The sequence below is a fragment of the Solanum tuberosum genome, unplaced genomic scaffold (assembly GCF_000226075.1).
Source record: "Solanum tuberosum cultivar DM 1-3 516 R44 unplaced genomic scaffold, SolTub_3.0 scf00009, whole genome shotgun sequence".
In the NCBI taxonomy this organism is placed as follows: domain Eukaryota; kingdom Viridiplantae; phylum Streptophyta; class Magnoliopsida; order Solanales; family Solanaceae; genus Solanum; species Solanum tuberosum.
This window is the reverse complement of record NW_006238935.1, coordinates 106752-119495: the sequence shown is the minus strand read 5'-3', so window position 1 is coordinate 119495 and position 12744 is coordinate 106752.

The following is a 12744-nucleotide window of genomic DNA, read 5'->3' as shown; positions in this document are numbered from 1 at the left end:
ACAATCATCACTGCTTTTATCACTTTTCAAAAATGGGTGGAGGTTTTATGTCACTACTACTTTTGAAAATTTTGAGTAAGAGGAATCATCCTTCTACTGAAATCCTTCCTGATAAATTCCTCTATGAGGTATTCAAATATTTTCCCAATGGCCAAGAGAGAAGTACTTGTGCTTGTGTTTCCAAGCGTTGACTTACAATTTTCAGCAACATTCACAAGGATAAAATTGAATAATCTAATGGATACCTTGCGAGGACCCTTGTTTGTAGGAAATCACATATGTCAGACTTGCTGCTATTGCCGTTGGAATTGCAAACCTTGGAGGTTTAGCAAAACTATCTATTCGGGGAAACAACCTTTGTTTTGGTGTGACTGATGTTGGTTTCAAGGCTATCGCTTGAGGTTACCCTACTCTCAGAGAAATTCATCAGGGAATGTGTCTTCTATTGGTGATGGAGGCTTATCTAAGATTGCTCATGACTGTCATCTGTTAGAGAAGCTTGATCTTTTCCAATGCCCAAAAATTATTGATAAGTCTTTGTTGTACCCTTGAATTTAATGGAGTCTGATGCTAGGCTCACTCATGATTCTGTCTTTGTAAGTCTTACTAATCCACTGTGGAGTACATAACTTGTTTCTTGTTATTTTTCAACTCTTATGGATAGGAAAATAGGTCTTCACAATAAAATTTCTAGTTTACCATCAATACTTCCACGAATATTCCAAGGACAACCCTTCTTACACTTGGCCCTGATCCTCTCCTTTTCATTAGGTTTCTATGTAAGGTTCACACTCTTCTGAATAAAGTAAGTTTGTAGTGCTTCTCGAAACTCAACATTATTCACAAAAATCATATACAACTGAAATTAAAAAATATGGAAGTTGAGTCAAAATAGACCTTGGTACTTGCATTCCTAGATGGTGGATCTAAAACTGCATCAGACTCAACATGATCCCCTTCAACTTCACTAATATCACATCCAAGATGTAAGATATCAAAATACAGGTCATTCCCACCCAATTTTCCTTCATATCTTCCCCTATTATTCTTATTTTTATCTTCAAATCAATATCTATACCTACAGGACCAGATGGTATCTCCTCTACATTTATTCTAGCAGCTCTCTTTACTAACTTGTTCTTGAATGTTTGGCTGTCTAGCTTTATCAGACTCGTCATCAAAGTCACTTAAGTCATCAATGTTCTCATCAACATCATAAAGTGAATAAGAATTAGACTGTTCAACATCTAAATTTACATCAGATTCATCAGGTGTTTGAAGGTGGTAGGAAGAAAAGTTATTACCTTCACCTATATCTTCATCTAAGTCCTCTAAAGAAACCTCAGGAGAACCAGACTCCTTATTCTTTCCTTTGTCTACCATAGGCTGATGATCTACTTTTATATTTGTATCAACATTTACATCAGATGGTTGAGGGGAAGACACATCAGTCCTAGCAATTATAACAATATATAGGGGGCCTTACCTTTTTTGGGAGTCAACAATTGGGTTAGTTGCACCTCATTATCATCCTCAACAATTAAAAGAGTACTAATTTGATGTAACACATATGCATCAACAAAGTCCCCACCCTTTGAGTTTTTAATAAATCTTAACACATCAGCATCATAATTTAACATGTAATAACCACCTCTTTTGTTAACTTTTCACCCAATGGTTTCAATTTTATCAACTCTCAATTCTCTAGCTAATTTATGGAAAAAAAACATGATATGCAGCTCATCCACATGTATTGCTATTTTTTCAAGATAAAAAATTCCACTGGCATACCTGAGTTCTGGGTCTGATAAAAAACAACCTCCATAATGCATTAGAAGTGTTACAATTGTTGAAACCATAGTGTTACCATGCCTGCAAAGTATCAAGAATACTTTAAACAAAAAAGCATAATTTTAAGTAATTCTTTATGGATTACAACAAAAAAGCTCTATAATAATCCAACTGGACCACTAACAAGAACGAAACTCAATGCAATTGACAATAACAAAGAAATTATTTCAGATGAATTTTACGAAAAAAACTCTAGAATCACAACATATTCACAACAAATGCCATTAATGCATAACAACTTTAAAATTTTCTATTATGCGTATATAAGGCATGTAACAAATCAAACTTCTTCCAAAATCATACCATAAGCTCTACAAAGGTTCTAAGCCCTAAAACCCTAAAAGACAACAAAAACCCAACTGCAAAACAAAGAGATATTATAAAAAGTTAACAAACTTACAACTATAGAGTGAAATGTGAACGCAAACACCTTAAAAAATCAAAAGAAATTGCGATAATCAGCAATGGAATCGGGCCAAGAGAGAGTGTGAGGGTCTGATTGAAATGAAAAAGAATGAAATAGAGGCATGAAAGAAAATGAAATTAGTTTTAACATGTCATTTCCTATGTAACTTTTTAAAATGATGTGGAAAACTTTGTGGACGCTTTTGTAATTCAAGCACCACTGAGTAGTTCAAAAAAGGGTTTACAATGTTGTATTTCAGTGGGTTCGAGGGTTCAGTTGGCAAAGTTGTGAGTAGAAGGGTCTAGGTGACAAATGAAGCCAAGTACGCGGGCCTCCCAGACTCTTCTCCCTTGTCACGACCAATAAGATAATAGAAAATCAAGAGATATTAAAAGACAATTCATATCATAAAGTGTTTTTGTAAAACAAAGCGGAAGTCGACATAGTCTTAAAGCCATCTATTACATCAATAGTCATTGGGACGTAACCCTGGCATCACGTACAACATCTGAAAAGTAAAGACAAAAAGCAATAAAAGGTTCGGTCCTCGGAACATGAGGGCTCACTAATATTCAATAGCTACTAAGTGATCCCTAACCACAGAGATGGGAAGCTGGAGCGTCGGACCCTAAATTTGGGAACAATGTAGGCAAGAGTATGCATTCGTACAAGAATGTACCAATTATGATAGCAATGCATAGAGATATAAAATCATGAAAAAAAAAAGCTTTCATGTCATGCAAAGACCAAGTTAAAACACTAAGAAAGAGCTTAGAAAACATCATAGTAATCATGATAAAATTCAAGTAAATTCATCTTTGAACACTTGTGAGATACTTCTTGAAGTAGCCTTAGTTCATCATTATTAATGTGGGAAGTAGCCTTAACCAACATAGAGACCATGTGAGTTATAACATGGAATATGGTGCCTGCCCCACACCAAAAAGTGGTGTCCTTACTTGCCAAGGTAAGAACCTAAACTTCTTGCCTACGTGGATCCACTAGGTAATGTCTATCTAAGACAGTCATCCTATGGGAGCACATAGGTATGGGATAAGGAGATTACTACTAGAAACCTATCCTCTATCTACGAGAGGGCTTCCATTTCAATAACCTCTCAGTGCTAAGCATAAAATCCCACAGAATAGTCATCAATCTTAACTTGACTTATCTTTTCATTGAAGTCACATCAAATAGCCAATCCAATCTAAGTTTCTTTAGAATAACTCCTAATTCTTGATTCAAAGTTAAGTTGAGAAAAACTTTCAATTTTAAGAATCCTTAAGTGAGAAAATACTTTGACATTCATGTATTGAGTAGTATGTGAGAAATCCTTTCACAACAATAACGCTAACAACATTTATGTTGTACTCTCAAAGCAACTAAAATCACTTTTCATCAGTTTCATAAAGAACATGCTATCTTCATAAACTCATATTTCATAGATCAATACCCACATTATATCATCATAGCTTAGAAACATGGGTTATGCATGGGTTCGTGGGAATTCATCTTAAAAACATTAAATTATATCAACTCATGCATAATACTTCATAAAACAATTAATTGAATCAACATTGAAAGGAACCCATAACATAGAATAAAACCCTAACTTCAATTGGAGATTTCAAACTTTGTACATTGGAGAATTTAGGAACTCTATGGAGGAAAGAGCTCCACAGATGAAGACGATCATACCTTGATGCCAAAAGCTTGAAATCAATGGAGGATTAGGAGACTTGGTCTTGAAAATCCTAGCTTGACTTCTTCTTCTTTTAGAGAGAGAAATTTTGGGGGAAGAACTTGGAGGGATTTGGGGAAATTTAAAGAGTGATTTAGAATGGTTAAATTTGAGGCTTAAAAGACTTATATAGGGTCTAGGATTAGGATTAAAATGATCTAGTTTAAGTATTGGATGCATAGTAAAAGACGCATATGACCTTGAAAAAATAACTGACGACACACTTTCAATGAAACTTTCACCCGCCATTCCTCGATTCACGGCCCGTGAAGGCTATCGCGAACCAAAGGCTTGGATTTATTTTCTATGTCAATCTCCAAGGATAGGTCTACCGTCCATGGATCCTTCTACATGTCGTGAACCTGTCCGTGAATCATTGATTTAATAACGCTATCAAGGACACTTCATCCAATACTAAGTGCCAACGATCGTTAAGTAGTAATATAACCCAACTAAGTGAGTTGGGGTCGAGTCCCAAGGGAGTGGTTTGTAATTGAGAATCAATAGGCAAGTAAGGATATGCTCAAGTCAATCATAGCTAAAAACATTTACGAATAAAAGCATGGTTCAAATTTGGGGTGACACAAGTGTCAAATATTAGGGGAATTTGTTTCAACTATCAGCTACAACAACAAATAATACGAAAATAACAAGTATAGAGACGGGTTCTTGGGATGTGATTGGATTGTGGTCTAAGGTAGACAATCGGGTAATTGCAGTTAATAGTGAATTAGCTATAAATCAGTGAATAAGCTAGACTTTAATGGGGTAAACTTTATCTCGAACAATTTACCCCGAATCAAATTGGTTTCTCTCGAACACCAATAAGCAGCAATTAAGAATAACCTTCGCTTTAGTCCATTCACTCTCTCGAGATGAACCCATGACAACCCAATACCCACAAACCATCGATTCAACAATTTTGGTTTTAAAACCTCTCTCTCGAGCAAGCCAAAAACAAGAAGTTAGGATTGTATTTGCAACTACAACCCATTAATTTCAACCACAATTACTCAATGAAATCACTTTTAAACCACATTTACACTATCAATTAACAATACCCAGTAGCTAAATCAATCCATAATCACACCCCAAGAATTGGGGTTTTAGCTAGACATAATTAAAAGATAGAAATCGATACCAAATTGTGTTTACATCAACTGGGTGCGATTAATATTGTCTTACAGAGGTCTAAGATGAAGAATCTTCAACACCCACTGCCAATTTCTTAGAAATGGAAATCTTCAAATCTTCAAAGCTAAGGAGAAAATGTCTCTAAAACTCAGTTCTAAGCTATCTAACTTGAAAACTTAATAATCTCAATGATATAAATGAAGTGGATACTAAACTAAGAATTTAAAAACGTATTTATAGTTGCCCAAAAATGTGTTGCAAAGGACCATTGGGTGCAATAAGTCAGGATCGCCGATCCACTTTGCAATCCACCCTTTGGTCAATTCCATCGCCTTTTTGCTTTGGCCTTCAGCATCTTCAAGTTCTGAAACTTTGGGCGATATGGTACAGTATTGCGAAACCGTTCGGTGACTCGCGGTCTGCTCCTTTTTATCATCGACTTGATTTTCTCCTTCAGGGCGTAGCACACTGGAACATTAGGTGAGACCATGGCCGTTCAGTGACTCGCCCACTAGGTTAGGCGATCCTCAGGCTTTCTTTTCTTCATTTTTTCAATTGCCTTGTTCCTTTTTGCTCAATAGTGTCCATGCTTTGTTCCTCAATCCAAATACCTGAAATTCAAGGATTTATATCAGTTATTAGCACAAATTATGCATTTGAGGACACTAAATCTATTAAATTAAAGCCCTAAATGAATCTAAATCGTGGACTCATCAACCATTGCCTTAGAATAATTTTCACAAGGCTTGGGTTCAAGGAAGGGTTCATTGACCGTGAACTCTTCCACCATCCTTGAACCCTTCCTTAGACCCTTGCTTTAGAATATTTTTCACACGGTTTAGGTTCAAGGATGGGTTCGCTGACCGTGGACACTTCCACTTTCTTTGAACCCTTCATTAGACCCTTGCGTTAGACTATTTTTCATAAGGCTTGGGTTCAAGGATGGGTTCACTGACCGTGGACTGTTCCACCGTCCTTGAACCCTTCCTTAGAATATTTTCCACAAGGCTTGGGTTCAAGGATGGGTTCACTGACCGTGGACTCTTCCACCGTCCTTGAACCCTCCTTAGACCCTTCTACCATTCTTGAACTCTTCCTTACAAGTCTTCTTATTTTGAGGTGTTACATGCCTTTTACTTAATCTCACACCCCGAGCCTACATCTTAGAAGTGGCCAACACTTGAGAACCATTGTTGGTCCCCAAGAGAACTCTTAGCATGTTTGACTACTTAGTCAGACTTACTCAAGCGATAATAGACTTAAAACATAATTTAGAACATTTAAACTAAAGAAAATACTCAACTCAAATTGGCTGTAAAATACTCAATAACATAAGTATAACTGTCACGATCCGAGCCTACACCCTGGACGTGGCCGGCACTCAAGAACCATTGTTGGTCCCTAGGCGAACGTTCATCTTGGCTGAGTACAAGTGGAAGACTAACTTGAGCATTCATAAGCATCAAATTGAAAGAAACGTTTAAAAACGGTTTACTGAATCTCAAAATTTTCTGAATATAATGAGTATGAAACATAAGTTTAAAATAATATATATAAAAATTGAATGACTTTCCAAAACTGTCTATCTATGAAGCCTCTACTATTAAGGAAGGACGTCGGGACAAGACCCACGACACCTCAAAACTACTAACTGGAAAGTAACTATGAAATCCTCTGCAATACAAGAAGGCTCACCAAAGCTAACTGGAGTGTAGAATGATCTCAACGAAGCGCCTGTTGATAATCATGAACACCTATATCTGCATCATAAAAGGATACATGTCGAATGACGTCAGTACATGAAAGAAAGGACTGCTATAGATAACAATGTACTCAAGGTGAATATAAAAAAATAAAAGAGTTAAATCATTTAAAGCTTTACAAAATACTTTCTCATCTCTAAACTCAACATAATAAGTGATATAATAAAAATACACTTTTAACTCTATTTGGGAGATTCTCTAACCGACAACCATCACTATGAGCTATGTGATGATACAACGTTTCACCCACGCTGCCAAAACTGTCCTATACCTTGTCGTGGTATAGAACATCCTCAACTAAGAGGATCCACTAAGATATGCTTAAAAGCAATAAGGATTCAGCTAAAAAGTATGACCATTTACCCATGTTGGGATACATGGTTTATGGGGGCTGTGAGTTGTTTGAACTCTCCCCCATATCAGTGATCAATGCTACTCCCAATAATATATACTCATGCTCATATGTTTAAAAAAAACATAACTCTACCTCTGGTTTGAGATATTGCTCAAACTATTAGAGGTAACTACTCTTAAAATAACTTTTGAACTCATAACTCATTTATAAATCTCAGTTTCTCTTTTATCAATGTAAAAATTGATGCCTCTAAGAATACATAGTCCCTTTATACTCATACTTGAAAATTCTTTCTCAAAATCATTTCAAAATCAGATTATAATATGATCATTGATGACTCCCGCATAAACATTGATGGTATATCGAGATACCATACTTCTTAAACATTGATGGCATACTCGATTATCATACTAATCATGTTTTATAAATTCTTTCTCAAAACTCATCTTTAATTCCTCAAAATTCAATTTAAAACTCAAGTGTTGGCTTTAAAAAGATTCTCAAAATTTATAACTCAATTCATAGGTTTCATGTGGAATCATGGATATGAACGACTCAAATCAGGGATCTTAATAGCAATATGGAAACTCAGTACTAAGAACTCAAGAATGCAAGAACTCAAGGACACTACCCATCTCAAGAATACTCAATTCATAGGGTTCATGTTGAAATATAGACATGAACGAATCAACTCAAGAATCTTAATGCATAACGTATATCATTTTAATACTTTGGAGTAGAATTTCAAAAAGCATAAAGAACTCAAGAACTCAAAATCAACTTATCTCAAGAATACTCAAATCTAGGGATAGAATCCTAGAGTTCTCTTTTACTGATATGAAAGTAGATATAGGGCATGAGGACGAACTATTCCAACACTATGATAGCCTTACATACCTGAAAGAACAAGATTCTTGAAGAATCTTGAAAAAGAACTTGGTTAGAAGCCTTGAAACCGTAGCTTGAAGGAAAAAATCAAGAAAACCTTTCTTGAGATTTCATGAATTAGTTTCTTGAAACTCTATTGCCTACAATTATAATTTTCATTAGTGATTCATAATTTTATGGAGGAATTTGAGTTGGAAGGAATGGAATTCTTGGAGAAAAACTTACCTTGAAGAAGAATCTTGAAATAGAGTCTTCTACTTTGATTTTTCCCTAGGGATTTTTCTTAGAGTTTGAGAGAGAAGAGAATAATGGATTAAAAGATGGAAATAGGATTGTTTAGGGTTATAGGAGTTAAGAAATCCATTTTTAAGGTATTCATAGTGGCATAAGGAGAAAAAAATTACCTTATTTAGAATTTTCCCACAGCTAAAACGACCTGCACTACACCAGTTATGAAAATGGTCATAACTTTTTACTCAAAAATTGGATTGACGCGAAATTGGTTGTGTTGGAAAGAGGATTCAAATACCTTTAATTTGATAGGTTATGGGCACCATAAATCTTTATATTCTAAGAGATATGGTCTTTTTAGATTGACCCAAGTAAAATCTTATGTCAAAACTTAATCGTTAAGGAAACTTTCAACTCTACTTTGTGCTAGGAGTTTCTAGTGACATTAATTGATATCCAAAATCATTCCCACACTACATAATTTAGTCGTAACACCTAAGAAAAATTAATACTCACTCAGTATGACCTTATACGCAATTCAAGAATGGTTTGGGATTAACTTATCAATTTTTGGGGTGTTACAATATCTCCCCCTTGGGATCATTTGTCCTCGAATAATGGTTAAACTGAGCATGGAAGGGAAAATAGTTACTCTTACTATATTCTAGCTTAACTCAAACTCAAAAATTACTTAACATAAGGTGATTATTCTAATTTAAATCAGGAGATTCAGGTTCTATACTTTTATAAGAAATCGTATCCCAAGAATACTTCTCCCAATAACTACATTCAACCAACCTTGAGTCTTAATCAAGAACCACTTAATACATCATGCATTCATCCACATGCTACCAAGACCACATTCAAGTCTAGTACTATAACCACTCCATGGACTCCTACTAACCAATCTTATAAAAATTCCTCATTCTCTCTTCACTTCTACCAACAGAACTTTCATGCATCACTACCAGGAATTGACTAATTACACATAATAAAACCTTATCTCCTTCTTCCTCCATATTTATAACCTTAGGTGGAATAAACACACCATCACTATCACAACAAGAAATAACAATCATCTTCTCTATCATCACACAACTACAATCATCAACACCACTCTCAAAACTAAAAAGGATTACTGAAAGGACTTTGGGGCGAAAGATCATAAGCACGATTCATTTGAGAATTCTAATATAAGAATATGCATGACATAACATTATGTTACTAGCCATTAAGAGTAATTCATAGATTTGTGAGACTGAACACACTGTGAGACATGATTGCTTATATGAATAGGTTCATAGCATGAGACTGATATCCATAGCTTTATGGAGTAAGATTGAGATCAATGGGCTAATGCATTTTAATTTCCCCTCATTCTGAAAACTGAGCATAGATGTGAATCTCTCTGAAGTGTATGAGCATAGGTCATGTACACAATTCTTATATAAGAAACATCATCGTGGTGTTGAAATGACTGAACTTTGGGAAATACGCTAGAGTATGAATGGACTGATGTACCTCTACAACTCTTTCGGAAGACATAACTATCTCATTCTCAATACTTGACTTGATTTCTCATCTTATCATCTCCCCCTTAGGTCTAAAAGAAAATAATGGACCTGTTCCCTCATCTTTAAGCTGGTCTACATTCCCTTTAATACTCGAAAAGGCTTATCTCATGGCAACGAAACTCTCAGTAAGCAGGTACTAAGACTCTTTCTAAGACCTCTTTCTAAGATGCTTCTACTAACCTCTTCTCATTGGCTTATAAGGCCGTTTCATTTAACTCTTGAGGAGAGAAAAATTAATGCTTACCTCAGCCTATCCCACATTGAAAGCTCAAATATACTATCGAGGCACACATGAAAAATCATTAACTTAATTGGAACATCATCTGGTTATATAGAATCTAGGGTACACCTCTTAATGCTCTTGTTACTCTTATGACTTAGCCACATTTCACTACCCTCGTCTAAAAGTTAGGATCCCTCACTTGTACCACTCATATTCATTGCAGCTAACATCCCAATTCAGCACCTACTCTATGTCAAGTCTACCAGTCAGATCTCAAGACTAACATCATCACCCTCATGTTTCCATTCTTTTTATCACGGCACTCATCTTAAATTCAAAGCTTAATGTTTATTACTAAACCCAGATATCAATATGATTGCACGCTTACTATACTAACATACAATTTTTAAGAAACAATAGTTCACTAAGACCTCATGACAAGTAGTCAATTTTTATCTCTCAGTCTACATCCTTACATATTACTGCCACATTCCACTTCACAACTTAAGTACTATTTACTCATTCACTATATATCATTGCCTAATTAATTATGTAACACTTTGAATATTATGGGCTCTCCTTAAAAATCATAAGCCTAGCTTAGATCTATCACCTCATGAATACTCCTTCTTTTCTATCTAGCACCTACACTTGGTCGTTACCAACACAATAACCTATTGACAGAAACTCTTTTCAGGTTAAAGTATACTTTAACTCATCCATACTAGTAACTCTTACTATACCTTCTATCATGAAATCTACACAAAATTATTACTTCTTAGTCTACCCAGAAGGGAAACCTCATCATTAATAACCTACTGGGTGCATGACTATAATAACATAGCTTTCCTAATCACTATCTCACTTTCTTAGATTACTGAACCTCTGCATGCATTCTTCTAACTTTGGGAACTCTTACTACTACCGCTTCAACTCTCACAACTCATACTATCTTTTTAGGTGAAAATACTACCTAAGCTCCAAAACACACTTTCGCATAAGGGTCTCAACTGAAACAAGGTTTAGAGAAAAATGTTTGAGAATACATCTCGCTTTTAGTTAGAAGGCACGATTCATATAAATAAGAGTGGATTCTTTTGAATCTTAACACTTAAGCTCACTCATGGGCTTATCTTAATCCCCTCTATAGTCTCATGGCTTTATCAAGACTTTTGTGGAGAGTAACTCATCGATAATGAACTGACTTTGCTTTTCAACTACCTTGAGTATGGAGGATGGTCAAATGAATCTAAGAAATGCATGAGTTTCAAATTCCTTATGACACAGCTCTACTACACGATTTAGAGTATGAAAGAAGGAAAACTTTTATTAAATGACTATATTCCTTCATTTATAGAAGTGGGACCCTCACAACTATAAATAAGATTCTACTTGACATGACTTCATAGACACCCTAGGACACTTGAACCTGACTTTGATACCAAGTTTGTCACGACCCGAGCCTACACCCTAGACGTGGCCGGCACTCAAGAACCATTGCTGGTCCCCAAGCGAACACTCATCCTGGCTAACTACAAGCGGAAGACTAACTTGAATATACATAAGCATCAAATTTAAATAAACATTTAAACACGGTTTACTGAATCTCAAAACTTTGCTGAATATAATGAGTATGAAACATAAGTTTTAAATAAAATATCTGAAACTGAAAGAATTTCCAAAACTGTCTATCTATGAAGCCTCTGCTATTAAGGAAGGATGTCAGGACAAGACCCACGACATCTCAAAACTACTAACTAAAAAGTAATTGTGAAGTCCTTTGGAATACAAGGAGGTTCACCAAAGCTAACTAGAGTGTAGAATGATCTCAACGAAACACATGTTGATAATCATGAACACCTATTTCTGCATAAATAAAGGATGCAGGTCGAATGACATCAGTACATGGAATGTACGAGTTTGTAATATAGCTGAATAACAAATAACTGAAAGAAAGGACTACAATAGATAACAATGTACTCAAGCTGAATGTAAAAAAATAAAGGAGTTAAATCATTTAAAGCTTTAAAAAATACTCTCTCAACTCTGAACTCAACATAATAAGTGATATAATATAAATACACTTTTAACTCTATTTAGGAGATTCTCTAACCGACAACCATCAGTATGAGCTACGTGATGATACAACGTCTTGCCCACGCTGCTAGAATTGTCATATACCTTGTCAAGGTATATAACATCCTCAACTAAGTGGATCCACAAAGTTATGCTTAAAAGCAATAAGGAATCATCTAAAAATTATAACCCTTTACCCATGTTGGCATATTATAGGGGCTGTGAGTTGTTTGAACTCTTCCCCATATCGGTGCCCAATACTACTCCCAATAATATATACTCATGCTCATATGTTTAAAAAAAATAACTCCTCCTCTGGTTTGAGATAATTGCTCAAACTACCCTCTTAAAAGAGGTAACTACTCTTCAAATAACTTTTGAACTCATAACTCATTTATAAATCTCAGTTTCTCTTTTATCAATGTAAAAATTAATGCCTCTGGGAATACATAGTCCTCTTATACTCATACTTGAAAACTCTTTCTCAAAAACATTTCAAAAT